The 15,093-nt window shown below is 38.2% G+C and overlaps 1 protein-coding gene across 3 annotated transcripts in view; it reads left to right on the forward strand.

The window, feature by feature from the left end:
* The window catches only part of arhgap35a (Rho GTPase activating protein 35a), a 96,450-nt gene continuing 81,357 nt past the window's right edge, over positions 1-15,093 (forward strand). For 2 of the 3 annotated variants that reach the window (XM_067365910.1, XM_067365909.1), the window contains exon 1: positions 1-671. The gene's annotated coding sequence lies outside the window, so the exon portion shown is untranslated. The remainder of the gene's footprint in view (positions 672-15,093) is intronic. The other variant, XM_067365913.1, reaches the window with a different exon arrangement.

Consider the following 15,093-nt stretch of genomic DNA (forward strand, 5'->3'; position numbering starts at 1 on the left):
CCGCGTGTGTGTTCGGTAATTGTGTCCATGCGCGAGACTACAGAGGAGGGAGGAGAGACCGAGAACGGGAGAAGGGCCGCCATTATTGGGAAGCTGAAAAAACACATTAACGCACACATTCACACACGCACCGTCACTGGATTTCGCCTTTATGCTGCGAGAAGTCCTTTTTTTCCGCTGGAGACCTGCGCTGTTCCTCACATTGACGCCTGAAATGTGTGATAAACATGGACAACTCAAGATATTTTGGACACAACAAAGGAAATTATAAGTGCTCAAAAACAACGTGGTGAACCCAAGGGAAGACACAACGATACAAAGCTGTTTTTTCCCTCTCTCTCCTTCAGCGCCCCCTCCTTTCCAACAAGAAACAGTGATCTGATATTCCAGTCTGGTTTTTCCTCGATCCTTTTTTTTGTGTGTGTCTTTTGTGCTGCATTTGGGAAGAGAAACACGCATCAGATTGTTGAAAACTTTCAGAATACAATCAGTCATTGAAGGAGGAGATTGTGTCGCGATCGGACAGCCGCAGAAGGGAAACGCCGATGTTTATGGGACTACTGCTGGACCATTAATATTGTTATTCCTCATCTTGATGAATTTCTGAGCCGGTTTACTGCTGCTGCTGCAGATAAAGGAGTGAAAGAGAAGAGAGAGGGAGGCATGCTGTGGTATGCGCCAGTCCTTTTCTTTTCCTTCATCTAGATTTCCTAATTCCAGGGGATCCTGTTTGCAAACTCTATTTTATGGGGCTGGTTTAAACTAAAGGGCTGTGTGTAGATCTGCTCTTCCATTTAACTAGAACTGTGATATTGTGTGATAGATCAGGAGTTTGTTACTTAAAACATGCTCAGATACCAGCCTTACAGCTGTCAGGCAGTCTTACAGCTTTTAAAATAATTTATGTTCAATTTAAGATCCACCTTGGGATATGATAAAAAGCCAATAACATCATGATCGTTGCTGGGTTTTGTGTAAATGAATGGCTTTCAGCTCTGATACTCTGACTGTGTTTACATTGATTTTATGATATCAGAGTTTGGTCATATTCTGCTTATGTAAGACTCTGGATATCTGGATTAAGCCAAAAAATTCCGGTTATTGGGTCACAAAACTCCCTATCCAGCATAAATTTTCCTTACATGCCCACAAAAAGATTATTTCAGGTGATGTCGGATACTATTTTTTATGATTAAAACATTCTGACTTATATTTTGCATATATATATATATATATATATATATAAATATAATATATATATATATATATATATATATATAAATATATAATTATTATTGTTGTTGTTAAGGAAGTAGAATCTTATCATCTACAATGATGACTAGACAGTAAATTGAATGTCCAGTATTTCTATTTAAAGAATGCACTTTATTTGGATTATGCAGATTACATTATAAACACCTATTTCAGAATAAGGCTTAATGAAAATGTGGACCAAAATATGGAAGTTCCCTGAAATTTTGCTGGTTCTAAATGACTTTTTTGTGTTACAAAGAGAGAAGAAATATCCGAAGATTTGAGTTTGGTTGAATCCTGTAGTTGGTGATGTTGCAAAAACAGCTGGTATTGACCTATACTCCCTCTAAACTGAGAACAGGAACTGGTGGAGGTCCGTTCCTGACCTATTGCACGGTAGTTCAGTTTGACTAGGGTAGCTATATACTGAGGTTTTCATAAGTGTGAATCTGTTATATTAATTTGTCTAAAGTTACAGCAAAATTGAGTGACATATAACCCTCTCAGACCCCAGATGTTAGTGTTTTGTCAAAGGAACTAGCAAATCAATACATTGCTTTGACATTATTGAGATTATTATAACAGAACTTGTCATATTTTGAGCTAGTAATGCTGCTATTATTCAATTGCATTACATACTTCTTTTAATCAATTATGTTGTAACCGTTATTGGCAAATGCAGATGTCATAATTACTATTTATTTAAGGGTTAGTTCACCCAAAAATGAAAAATAATGTCATTTATTACTCATGTCGTTCCACACCCATAAGACCTTTGTTCATCTTCAGAACGCAAATGAAGATATTTTTGATAAAATCCGATGGTTCAGTGAGGCCTCTATTGACAGCAAGATAATCAACACTTTCAATGCCTAGAAAGCTACTAAAGACATATTTAAAACAGTTCATGCGACTACAGTGGTTCAACCTTAATGTTATAAAGTGGCGAGAATACTTTTTGTGTACCAAAAAAACAAAATAAAGACTTTATGCAACAATATCTAGTGATGAGTGATTTCAAAACACTGCTTCATGAAGCTTTACGGATCTTTTGTTTTGAATCAGTGGTTCGGAGCGTGTATCAAACTGCCACAGTCACGTGATTTCAGTAAACGAGGCTTCGTTACATCATTAGAGTTTCATAATTTCAATGGTTCACCACTGGGGGCGTGACTTTGGCAGTTTGATACGTGATCCAAACCACTGATTCGAAACTAAAGATTCGAAGTAGGGCTGCAACAATCGCGATTAATCGTTTGCAAAATAAAAGCCTGTGTTTACGTAATATATACGTGTGTGTTCTGTGTATAATAATTATGTATATATAAATACACACACATTCATGAATATATTTTAGAAAAATGTTATATTTATATATAAAATATTTGTTTTTATGTAATATAAAATATAAATATATATATTTATAATATATTTTTCTAAACTTTATACCTGTATGTGTGTGTATTTATATAATTATTATACACAGAACATATATATTACGTAAACAGACTTTTATTTTGTAAACGATTAATCACGATTAATCACGATTAATCGTTGCAGCCTTACTTCGAAGCTTCATGAAGCAGTGTTTAGAAATTGGCCATCACTAGTTGAAAAGCCGTTATTTCTTTTTTTGGTGCACAAAAAGTATTCTCGTAGCTTCATAACATTAAGGTTGAACCACTGTAGTCACATGAACTGTTTTAAATATGTCTTTAGTAGCTTTCTGGGCATTGAAAGTGTTAATTATCTTGCTGGCAATGGAGGCCTCACCGAGCCATCGGATTTCATCAAAAATATCTTAATTTCTTACAGGTGTGGAACGACATGAGGGTGACAGAAATGTCATTTTTGGGTGAACTAACCATTTAATAAATCAGCTACTAGTTGATATGGCTGATATATTGAACTGTCAGTACTCATGATTAACTTATTTTAAGATTGCTCTTTATCTAACTTGAGTAAATTCCCCGCCTAGTCTTTATCTGGCACAGTCCAGGTTATTTGAAATATTCCAGATTGGTGTTTGTGTGCTTGATGATGACTGTGTATATTCGTTCTGCTGTTCGACTGTCACATGTGTAACAGATTAGTCTGTGGCTCCTATCTGAAACCCTTTAGTGATGTGTGGCCTTCTTGCATTCAGGGGCATCATTTTTAAAACCCCTTTGACAATGTAATATCAGTTGAATCAGACTGTTATTTCTTCAGGGAAGACATGATGTAGCTTGGAAGATAGACAAGAATATCAGCGAGTGCGCAAGTCAGACGGTGAGGAATTTGTTGACGATGCTTGATTGAGTAAAAATGAGTCGGTGTTCCTCATGCAGATGAAAGTTCATCAAATCAGGAATGAACGATAAGGGTTGGAATGTCTGTTCAGTCAAACTCTGGGGCCATTTCCCATCGGAGTATTAGCAGAAAGGCTCATTTTTCTTGTTGTTCTGCTGTTTAAAGGGATTGTTCACTCTAAAATTGAAATTCTGTTTTTCAGCATTTACTCACGCTCATGTCATTCCACAATCTGTATGACTTACTTTCTTCTCTGCAACACAAAAGAATATATATTTTAGCGCACACTAAAGGCAGTTCGCAACTAATTTGGCAAATAAGTGGTGAATTTGTGTGAAATATGCTCTGTTTGCACCTCACTAACAGGTTCAAGGGTGGACAGTCATATGTTTAAAAATAAAAATTATACATTTAAAATGAATTTAGGGATGCACGATATATATTTGCCACCATATCGGTATTGGCCGATATATGTTTATTTTTAATGTTATCGTTATCGGCCTGATAAGAAAAATTGGCCAATATAATAAAGCTGATAAATAATTCCTTCAGCTTAGACACTTCATATATTCACCATGATATTTTAGTATTGCTTGAAATATGATATTTAGATTTCTCTGCCTGTATATCGGTGATTGGCCTTTAAATATAAAGAATTATCAGTTATCGGTATCGGCCAAAATTTTCATATCGGTACATCTCGATCACATAGTGTGTTTTTTTTTTTTTTTACAAAATCGCCACCCCATAAAATTGTAATTTTTTTCCTCATGAGTTTGGAATGGATTACAAAAAAAAAGGTCCATACAATGAAAGCCAATGGGATCCAAAATATTTAGGACCCTGACGTTCTATTAAAAGGCATCTTTTTGTGTTGTGCAGAAGAAAATCAGGTTTAGAACAACATAAAAGTGAGTAAATGACTGAATATTTATTTTAGGGTGAAATATCCCTTTAAGTCCATTTTAATAGTAAGTAAACAAGACCTTCTGATCATTTATTCTGCTAGTGTACATATACCATGGGCAGCCTGTGCTGAAGCAGTGCTTGGTGGTACTGTAAATGCTTAATAAATCGCATACTTGTTATACTGCCTTCCTGTTACAAAGTCTGAACATTAGAGACTCTAAATCATTCAAGTGAAGCATGTGTTCCTTCCTATGATCTTTCATTTCTGAACGCAGACCCCGCGACCCCTCCGAGCCCCTTAGCTGAAATGTGAAGAATGCAGGAGGATTCAACGTAATGAAACTCTTCTGGCTTCGAGCACAACTGCCATGTTTCTCCTCTGTAGCATGTGCTCTGAGTGAAGGTTAATAGTTGAGGTTATGGTTTCACAAGTGAGTGTTTTTAAAGGGGCAGACCTCCCAAAAATGCTATCATTTTTTACTCACCCTCATGCTGTTCCAAACCTGTATGACTACATGCTTTCATTATATGAAAAAGAGCAGCTTAGACATTCTGCTAGATGACTGTTTTTGTGCACCACACAAGAATGTTAGTTTTTGGGTGAACTGACCTTATAGGAGATTTCTGCTTTGGAATTCAATGGAGAAAAACTATGATTTATTGTCATGTATTGTCTCTGTAACTTTGAACAGGTAGACAGAACTCGGAGAGACGCTGTGATTGCAATCTGTTGTAGGAGCGGCTTTGCTTTCCCAGAAATTCACAAACATTTCGAGCCGGCCGATGGAAACGCTAGATAAACTTCATGGGCTTATGAGAGTTTAATCTCTCATTCCTCAGCCCTGTTCACTTTATCTCGCATATATATATATATATGTCAGCTGACGTGATCCAGTCACCATATATGCAGTCCAGATCTGAGACCAGACACCTATGCCCGGTTTCACAAACGGGGTTTAGACTAAGCCAGGATTAGGCCTTAGTTCAATTAGGGCATTTAAGTAGCTTTTATAAACATACCCTAGATAAAAGCATTACTGGTGTGCATCTTGAGACAAAACAATGGCGCTGACATAATTTAAGATACGTCAGTGCGAGTTGCTTTCAGTTAAAACAGCTCAAACATCCATTTAGTTTGGGACTAGGCTTAAGCCTTGAATGTAATGTGCTATTTTGGCCATTATAAGCATGATATTTAGACATTTAAAGCTGACATTAGTATTAATAGGGACATTTGCTGGACAAGCACACCTCTAAATGCTTTCCACCTTTGCTAATATACGTGTGATTTGCACGAACAGAAGCGTCTGTGATCCATCTAAGCCCTTTTGCTGTGCCTTCAGCGCGAGCCACTGTTCATCTGCCAAGTGTCTGGCCCGTAAGACCCGTCCACTTGCCAAAAGTTGCAGAAAGGGTGATCGGTAATTTAATCCTTCTCATTTATTTTTCCAGTTCAATTTTCTCCTTGAATTCAGCATGTCACGATTGAATAATTAGTTGTGCTTGCTAAGGCAAGCATCACTATCAGTATTGCTCATACTTAGGGTTGGGATTCAAACAAACCTCTAGCCTTAGCAACCACCCTGAAACAGTGTTGGGTGTATAGTGTTGCTACAAATAGCAAAGCTACATTTCTCAGTAGTTGCATCACTGGTTTTTGAAATGATGCAGGTTTTGAGTTGCAAACCTATTTTAATAATTAAGTAGTGCGATCATTTCGACAAACTCATTTTCTCCAACAATGTTTCCAAAATCATGTTGTGTATCAGGTATTTTCTGTTAGCTGTTTATAATTAGAACAAATTAGCCTAGAGCGATTTTGAGAATTAGCCGTTTTTTTATTTTTCAGTTCGTTTCAACCTATCAAATTCTTTACATTTAAACAACTTTGTTGTTCATAAATGTAGAAGGTTACTTTTCCCCTTTGGCTTATTTTGTTACCAGATACTTTAAATGTTAAACTTTAAGCTTAGTTAATTTTCTTGTCCAAAACTGCCCAAAACATCCCAATAATTGGATAGCAACATGCAAACATCCATTCTGAAGGCCTTAGCAACACCATGGTGATAGTGATGTCCAAATTTTATTTAGCCGAAAACTGAAAATAACATTTTGGTAATTGAATTTAGGTAGTTGGGTAATTTAATTCAGTATGATGTTCAGGGTGTCGCGTTCACAAGTCGTTGTAGTAAAATTTCTTCAGCAACGCAAAAATTTTACGTATAGCTACCATTATTTTTGGTCACAGTGAAGAGCTTTTACACGGCTGACATGTTTACCTGTTGTAGCTTCGGTCGGTCAATGATTTTGACCCTCTAAAGCCTGGAACACACCAAGCCGACGGTCGGTCGTTGGGCAGTTTTTGCTCGTCGGCCGACTAAGTTTTCTCAGTGTGTTCCACACTGTTGGCTAAAGTTGGTCCTCGTCAGCTTTTTTTTTTTTTTTGGCCGATTCGACGTTGAATCGGCTTCGGAGCTCGTCGGGCTATCTTATCATTCTGATTGGCTGTTCAGCTACTGCCACCTGTTGGTACGGAAAGGCATTTCTTCTTTACACAGGCGCAAAACGGATGTGCTACTTGGCCATTGGTTGTCGAGCATCGGTTTGGTGTGTCAGGGCAACTTTGGACCCAGACGGTGCCGACGTGAGCCAATCCCGCAGTCTGCTTTCGTCGCCACTAGTTCGTCGGCGCTGGCTTGGTGTGTTCCGGGTTTAAAACTATTTCGGCCGAAACAGAAAATTTAATTTTGTTTGCTTTTTCTTGCTTAAGTTTTACTACACAAGAACCTACCACAGCACCCTAGCATGGTGGCGGTGAGTTTTGCATGGTCAAGTGCTGCATCGTAATGTAAAATTAAGTCATAATACCGTTGATGTCTTTGCGTTAATTATGCCCTTAGATTGTTTGTCGTAAACAGTATTTGGTTCAGTCGTCTGCTGTCTTAGAGGAATCTGAGCTTTATTTAGGCTGCAGAGTCTTTGTGTTTGTTTGGAAAAACAAGCAGATGGCTCAAATGTGGTCACTACAAGCATTGACTAGCTATGGCACTGTGACACAGTCTTAGTTTCCACAGTATTGTTATGTTTCCCAGAGTGACTTAAAAGTCATATTAACTCAGACAGTCATTGGTTTGAGGCGATTTGCAGGACTCTGCAAGAATGAAACTCTGAATGCTTCTGAGTAGGCCTTTGTTTGATGTGGGGGGCGAAAAGTGAGCATGAATTGAGTTGAGAATTGGGTTGTGTTTGATAAAGTAAAGAGCTAATTATAGCTGGTTTAGCATGCGTTCCCTAGATTACACCACTTCTGCTCTGAATTGCTGCCTTGTTTGAGGCTGGATTACAAGGAAAGGAAACTGGCATTTTCTAATGAGTATCTGAATTTCCATGAGGAAATCTGCTCCTAACACTCCCCCCCTTTGTTATTTTTCTCGACATGAGGCATTTGATAGTGGGCAACAACTAGGGAGTCTCTCTGGGGTAAGAAATGCTGTGCTAAACTTGGTCACAGCTTACCCAGAAACCCCCCAGTAGAGTGTAGATAAGAAATTGATAAGAAAATGACTCACATTGGAAGCTCCATTTTCGAAATGAACACATTGTCGTGGGTTTTGAGAGGGGGTGGGGATCCTCGCTTCTACAATGGGCAACTATCTTTTGTCAGTGAGTTTTGAATCACCCGCTATAGCACTTTGCAACAATGGCCTGTCACGTTGTTTTAAAGAATAGTGTCCATGGCGATGAAGTTTCTGGATGTTTTTTTGGCATGACTTTTGCAGGGCTGAATGGGATTTTTTTCTAGTGGCCCAATTGAGCCAGTGGTTCAAATTTTTACTTGCCAGGCCAAACTTTTTACTGGCCCTACCTACCACAAAAAGGTAATAAATAAATAAACTTAAAATAGTATTTTTCACCCGTGTAACCTTGTATTCTAATAAATAAGGTTATGACAACTTTAGATACCAGTGAAATTTTATAGTTCACAGTACCACAGAAAATCTACAGGCACAAAGTTCAAACTTTGTTAAAAACAAGTAAACAGTCAGTAATAAAAGAACAGATAATCAAATTATAAACAATGACACATGTAAATACATTTAAAACAAAGATACACATGAAATATGCAGTGCTTTAAGTTTTTCAGGTCTATTAACAGTAGTATTCAGGTACAGAAATTGAATAATAATCAAATGTAAAATAACACTGCACAGTCTTCTCTTTTTAAATTAAATATAGATTAATCATTATGAAACTTACAAAACTCATTAAGTCTAGAGATTTTCTGTCTTTTTTTGTTTGATTACACAGTCAGCAGCCGGTTTATTAGGCTGCTGTCACTTTAAGAGCGAATGCACAGATCCAATATACTGACACATGCATTTTCTTTCTCAACTGTTTACATAACCGACTGTTCATGAGGATACTCACCAAGATGGGAATTTTGACATAATTTTGTCTGTATTTGTCCATTTAAGTGTAAGAAGACATGAAACAGAATCGGCTTTCTGTGTGCGCACTTTGGATGTGTGCGCAAAGAAGACCATGTCAGACAACGTGCGAGTATTGAATTGAGTTCTCTTTCACATATTCATGTACTTAAATGATTTAAAATCACTTGAATCTTTACATTTGCAACTGCAAATGATAAACTTTCATGATGATGCAGCAGTGGCCCAATCATAACAGTGAAAATTTCGTAAACTGTCCCGAGCATCTTTCACGCTTATACCCCTGGCCGTCTGGCAGACCTTATTGTCGAGCCCTGCTTTGCTTTCTGCAGTTCTGCTTTATTTTCCTCGCGTAGGCATCAAGAGTGTGCTGCAAATATACAGAAGCTCTCAGGAAATGGTCTAGTAGTGTTATACATTCATAAAAAAGCCTCCCAACCATTTCCCCAGTGCATGTTCCCAGAAACTGCACTGGCTCCTGTGGATCAGCTATGTACATTCTGTCAATAATCTGTCTCTCTGCGGTCTCCAGCCACTCCTGTGGCCTTGAGTTCAGCTCTCAGTGACTCAGCATTTTACCTACAGATGAGAGCATCTCGGAAACGAGAGATGAACAGAAACCAAGCAAAGATGGCCCACAGGAAGACCTTTCTGTAACATTCAGGAATTTCACCTCCCACAGACATGGCGGACTCCCGCCAAACTGAAACTAGTTCTCTTTGCGTCTGTATTTCTGGGATTTGGTTATGTGAGCGTTTGGTAGTTTTTCTTCACACCAAGGCAGAGAAATACGAGTGGCTTGCCGCCACAGACGGCCTCCTCCCACTCGCCTCGGTTTATGCTTTATAACATGTTTTGGTGTCTCCAGTGTTTGCTGTTGGTATTATTGGGAAGAAAACAGCTCGGCATGTGATTTCCAAAAGAAGCCGTCTCCTTCGGTCTCCCTTCTTTGTTTGATCATTTTTCAGCCTCCATTTCCTCTGGAGGTGCCCTTGCAGTTTTTGTTGCTACATTGCGATTGTTGGGAATCCCCTCTTTCCTTAAGCGCCGTTTCGTTTCCTGCAGTATGTCCACCAGAGATGCCCCTGGTAGGGGGTAAGTGAAAAAACAAGGAGAGAAGGGCTAGTAGGCTGCTGTATGAAAAGGCTTAGCTGGATGTCAGGCCTCTCTGTGGGGGATGAACATTATTACATACCTCCATTCCTTTGAATACAATTTGCTACCGGTCAACGGATCAACAAAATTAAAAACGTGTGCTTCATTTGGCAACCATTTCATGGGTCAATGACATGATGCTCGTGTTTGTCAGATCTATTGGTTTATTCAAAAATATACTAAATTCAATTCACACATATAATGCCTTAGTATGAGTAACTTAAATACACATGATGAGCACATGTAGTTATTAATATAATATATTTCATAAAATTAAAGTCAGTGTGATGCAACTGATAAATTGAAGATAAATGTGTCACAAATGTAGTTCTTGAAGAAAACCTTTAGTTTGGCTTAATCTTTTATAAATTGTTAAAAAAATAAAACTTTACCTGCAAAATCTGAGTAATTTGGTGTGACTAACAAAGTCATATGGTCCATAGATGCATTAAATAGATCAAAAGTGACAATAAAAACATTTATTTACAAAAGATATCCATTTTAAATAATTACTTTCTAAGTACTAATTTTGACCTTTCTATTCATCAAAATTTTATTCAAAAACTATCATGGTTTCCACAAAAATAAGCAGCACAGCTTTTTTCAACATTGATAATAATAATGTTCTTCATTATTATGTTATAAGATTCTTCAGCATCAAATAATTTTTGTGGGATCTTATGTGACACTGAAGGTTGGAGTAATGATGATGAAAATTCAGCTTTGCGTCACTGAAATAAGTTACATTTTACAATATATCAAAATAGAAAAGTTATTTATAATAATATCAGAATTTTAGAGTATTTACTGTATTGTTGATCAAATAAATGGGGCATCGGTGAGAAAAAGAGAGATCTTTCATAAACAAAAAATCTTACTAACCCCAAACTTTTGAACAATAGAGTATTTGCCTTGAAAAAAATATTTTTTTTTGGACATAATATACATGTATTTACATGTATTGTGTAAGGAAAATGTTATTGCTTTTTTGGTTACACCACATGACGTTAAAATAAACAATTCCTTGAAAATGGTCTTGACATTTTTCGAAATGAAACCAACATTAATACAAACAGTACATTTATAAGAACTTCTAAGAAACTATATTTTTAAAAGATTTTTCTTCTAGCACTTCACCAATCCTCATGAATTTGTGCAAGTAGTGCTCGAAAGAGAACAGCAGGCGCTCGCAAGTGAACCTCGCCTGATTATGACTTCATCAGATAAAAAGAAATTACATTACATTTACCGTTTGAAAACTCTTTTATAGCTTCAATTGTGACTTCCAGCGTTTCCACCTGCCAGGCAGAAATGGAGGAAAAGAGTTGTTGCAGTGTAACATATAATTAGCCATAGCAGGTTTAATCACGGGAAGATGAGCAGTCATGGGAGAAGGGGGTTTGAAAATGCCCAAATGTGTGAATGAGTGAAGGCATGATGCTATCATGAGTTCTTGCACTGGCCCTCTAATCTCACTCCCCTCTTCCCATCTCTTTACATCTGTGCTTAAACTTCGGCAGGCGCCCAGGGTGCCGGAAGGCCAGCACCTTGTCAGAAGCTGTTAGATGAGGCTGTCTGCTTGCAGAAACTTCGTTACCACTGCAGTGGCCTTTAACACTGCCCAGTGCTTATTGAGTGAATTCAGTCACCACAAGGGTGGAGTGAAGCAATTGGCCGTCTTAAAATGACCTCAGTGGCAGACAGTGTTTGAATGGAATTAGGGCTGGAAAGAGAAATGGCAGACTGAGAAATATGCACAACTGTTGCACACGTCTCTAAGCATTCTTAAGGTGCGGCCATGTTTATCGTTATTTTGTGAATTTTATTTCATGTGAGGGCGAAAGATTTCCCTGAGCAGATTTCACGACGGGTTCACGCGGATTTGCCAACAGCAAGGTGCTTGGTTTGAAAGTGACTTCAGTGTGAGCTGTGCTTCATAATTATTCTATTGACGATAGACAGTTTACCTTTTTTTTTTTTTTTTTTTTTTTTTTTTTTTCTGCGTTATTTCACAATTTTGCTAATGTGATGCACCTTTACCAGAGTTGTAATACCAAACAACATATCAAATTCAACTAGTCAGGGTTGTAGGAACGATTAGTCTTCTTTAGGTCTAAAGGCTGATTTATACTTCTGCGTCGAGTGTACTCCGTAGCTACGGCGTAGGCTGTGCGTAGCACGAGTAACCTACTACGTAGCGTGACGTGCACCTCTTCAAAAATGTAACAACGCGTCGATTCTACGCGGACCGCAAGCGCTCTGATTGGTCTGCTAGAAGCCCTCCCTCTGGTCAAAAACCTGGCGCGGAGCGCTCGGAGAAGAGTGAGCACTTTCAACTTCACCAAGAATGAAAAAACACTGTTTCAGAGGACGCATGAAGTCAAACTGCAACAAAAGTCGTTACCGATTTGCCGCTTCTCTGCCGTTTCTGTTTGTAAGCTTCTCTGACAACGTACATGACGAGCTGCTTCTTCTTCGGGTTTTGTTTTGATACCCAACATGACCGCGGACAGTGCCTCCTAGTGGTCTGCATGCACGTCGACGCGGACAATGACGCAGAAGTATAAATGAAAACAGGCGCATAGCCTACAGCGCAGCGACTCCGGCGTAAGTCTGACGCTGAAGTATAAATCAGCCTTAAGCCCTGTACTTTTCGGTTAGGTTGAGTTACAATATTCATCTAGAGTCTAAACTAAAAATTCAGTTTTAGACAACTATTTTTTTGAGGAAGTACTTGTGCAATAGGTGATTCTCTACAGATACATTTCCTGTTATACTGGTTGAAAGTCTTCTCATATCCTGATTCCTGACCGCATTCACTATGTTGAACGGTCTAAATGTATTTTTATAAATATATAGGCCTATCGTCTGTGGAAGGCATAGGACCAAAAAATGTTAATCCAGTCTTTATATTCGGTCTTAATGAAATAATAGGATGTCCCACTTGCCTTTCAGCGTATGTTTTTACATTCCCTCGCACACCCTGATCGCGCAGACATCATGCGTCATCAGCGCGTTTCATGCTATGCAGAGTTAGACAGACATCAGTCACGGAGCACCGCGAACAAACGGCAGCCGCCTTTTACAGTTCCTGCCGAATCAAAATAACGAGCTTATACTGCGTTCATGCCATAAGAGATGGCATCCTGTGATGCTCTAACCAGAGCTCTTTACATCCTCAGACTCATAATTATGCATTTCCATGTCAACAGTATCAACAACGAAATGAATCAGGAACAAGCTATCTAAGTTGTTTGCGTTCATTATCATCTTAATGTTATGTGCTTTGAGACAAGAGGTAGTTTTAATGCCCGTCTCTTGTAAAACTTAGCCGCGAGCAGCGGTGTGTGTGTGCGCGTTCATGTGTTTTGGAGGAGGCGTGGCTTTGGACAGTGATTTTTGCAGGGAGGGTGGGATTGTATGCTTTCAATGCTAGCAGGCTAACGTTAGCATTTCCCAGATCACCTACTGCACCTTTAATTAGCATGCTATTATTGAAATGTGGTTTAGCTGTTAGTTTGTTAGTCTATTGTTTTATTTTTGTTAAATTAAAATGTGCTTTTCTTTATTTCTGTTTAGCTTTAGTGTATTTTTATTTCAGTTTTAGTAATTTTAGTGCTTCAACTTAAATATTAGTTGACAACTAGCTGATATAAAATAAATTGTTCATCTAATATTTATATTTTAATTCAGTTTTATTTTAATGAACAAAAGATTTTCATTATTTAAGTTAACAATAGCAACACTGGTGTGAAATTATAAATGGTCAGCTGACATTAACAAATATTTAATCAAGTAAATATCTATCTTTTATTACCTAAAACTTATTACATTCCTCACAAAACAACAAAGACCTATCGAAATTTAAATTAATTGGTGACACACACACACACACAAAAAGGTTTTGTTACAAAAGGGGCTGTAGCTATGGTGCAATAAAGGAATAGTTCACCCAAAAATAACATTTCTCTCTCATTATGTACTTCCCCTAATGTCATTCCAAATCCAGAATGCTATTTTTTTCAGTGTTTTTTTTTTTTTTTTTTTTTTTAATCAATGAGTAATGATTTTTTTTTTTTTACTATAGCAACACTTGTCAAATGTCATGATGACAGTGTGTCAAATAGTTATACTAACGCATTGGTCATTCCTGTTTGTGGCATGTCTTGCTGCATAATGACAAACACATCTCCTTACATCATGCGATAAGAGAACCATCTGGGACCGTTTTTTATCTGGCCAGCTCTTTCCTTATCTGGTGACAGTGCCGGACGCTCACTCATGAGTAAGTGCTGCGTTGCTTAAAGGTGCTGGGCCTGGTGTTATCGAGCGCCCTTGCAACGGCTTGTCATCTTGGTCACACTTAGCTAATGATGCCCGTGCTATCGCCGGCAAGCGGGAAAGCGGCTATAAAACAAGCAGCGTCATGGCTGGGAAGATGGATGAGATTCATATGAGACAGCGAGTAAAGTGCTTCTCAGGCTGGCGGAAAAGGGCCTTCTCTTTTTTTCAGCACTTCCATATGGCTTCTCACAAGAGGAAATAGATTTGTGTTTATTTAGTTCTACTTCCAGTTACTAAACGGTTATCTGTGCAATCTGGCTAGAAGTGAAACCCTCCAGAGCTTGTCGTATCATCACACCAGCATAGTTTTTTGAAATAGGATGATTTGTTGCCTCTTTGGAATCCGTCCCTGATATTTTGATCTCTTGCTCCATGTATAGCATTTAAAAAACGATCGTAGTCGGCCTCGGTGTCAAGCAGATGGCTTGTCAGAATCCAAGGCGACGCACAGGAACGTCACGACCTTTGCTTCAGGGACTACTAGAGCTCGAAGAACAATTACTTCAAATGTCAGGAGCACTCTCAACCTCACTCCCACTGTAATAATAGTTATTAACTTTAAGACATGTGATGGGAGAGTTATTGCACCTTTTGTAAATCTATATGTTACTTGAATCAATTTTTAGGGCCTTGTTTTATGTTGGCTTGTAGGGATTGATCTTTATCTTGAGAGTCAATTGTGAAGTGCAAG

This window comes from Chanodichthys erythropterus, chromosome 17 (assembly GCF_024489055.1).
Source record: "Chanodichthys erythropterus isolate Z2021 chromosome 17, ASM2448905v1, whole genome shotgun sequence".
NCBI classification, from domain to species: domain Eukaryota; kingdom Metazoa; phylum Chordata; class Actinopteri; order Cypriniformes; family Xenocyprididae; genus Chanodichthys; species Chanodichthys erythropterus.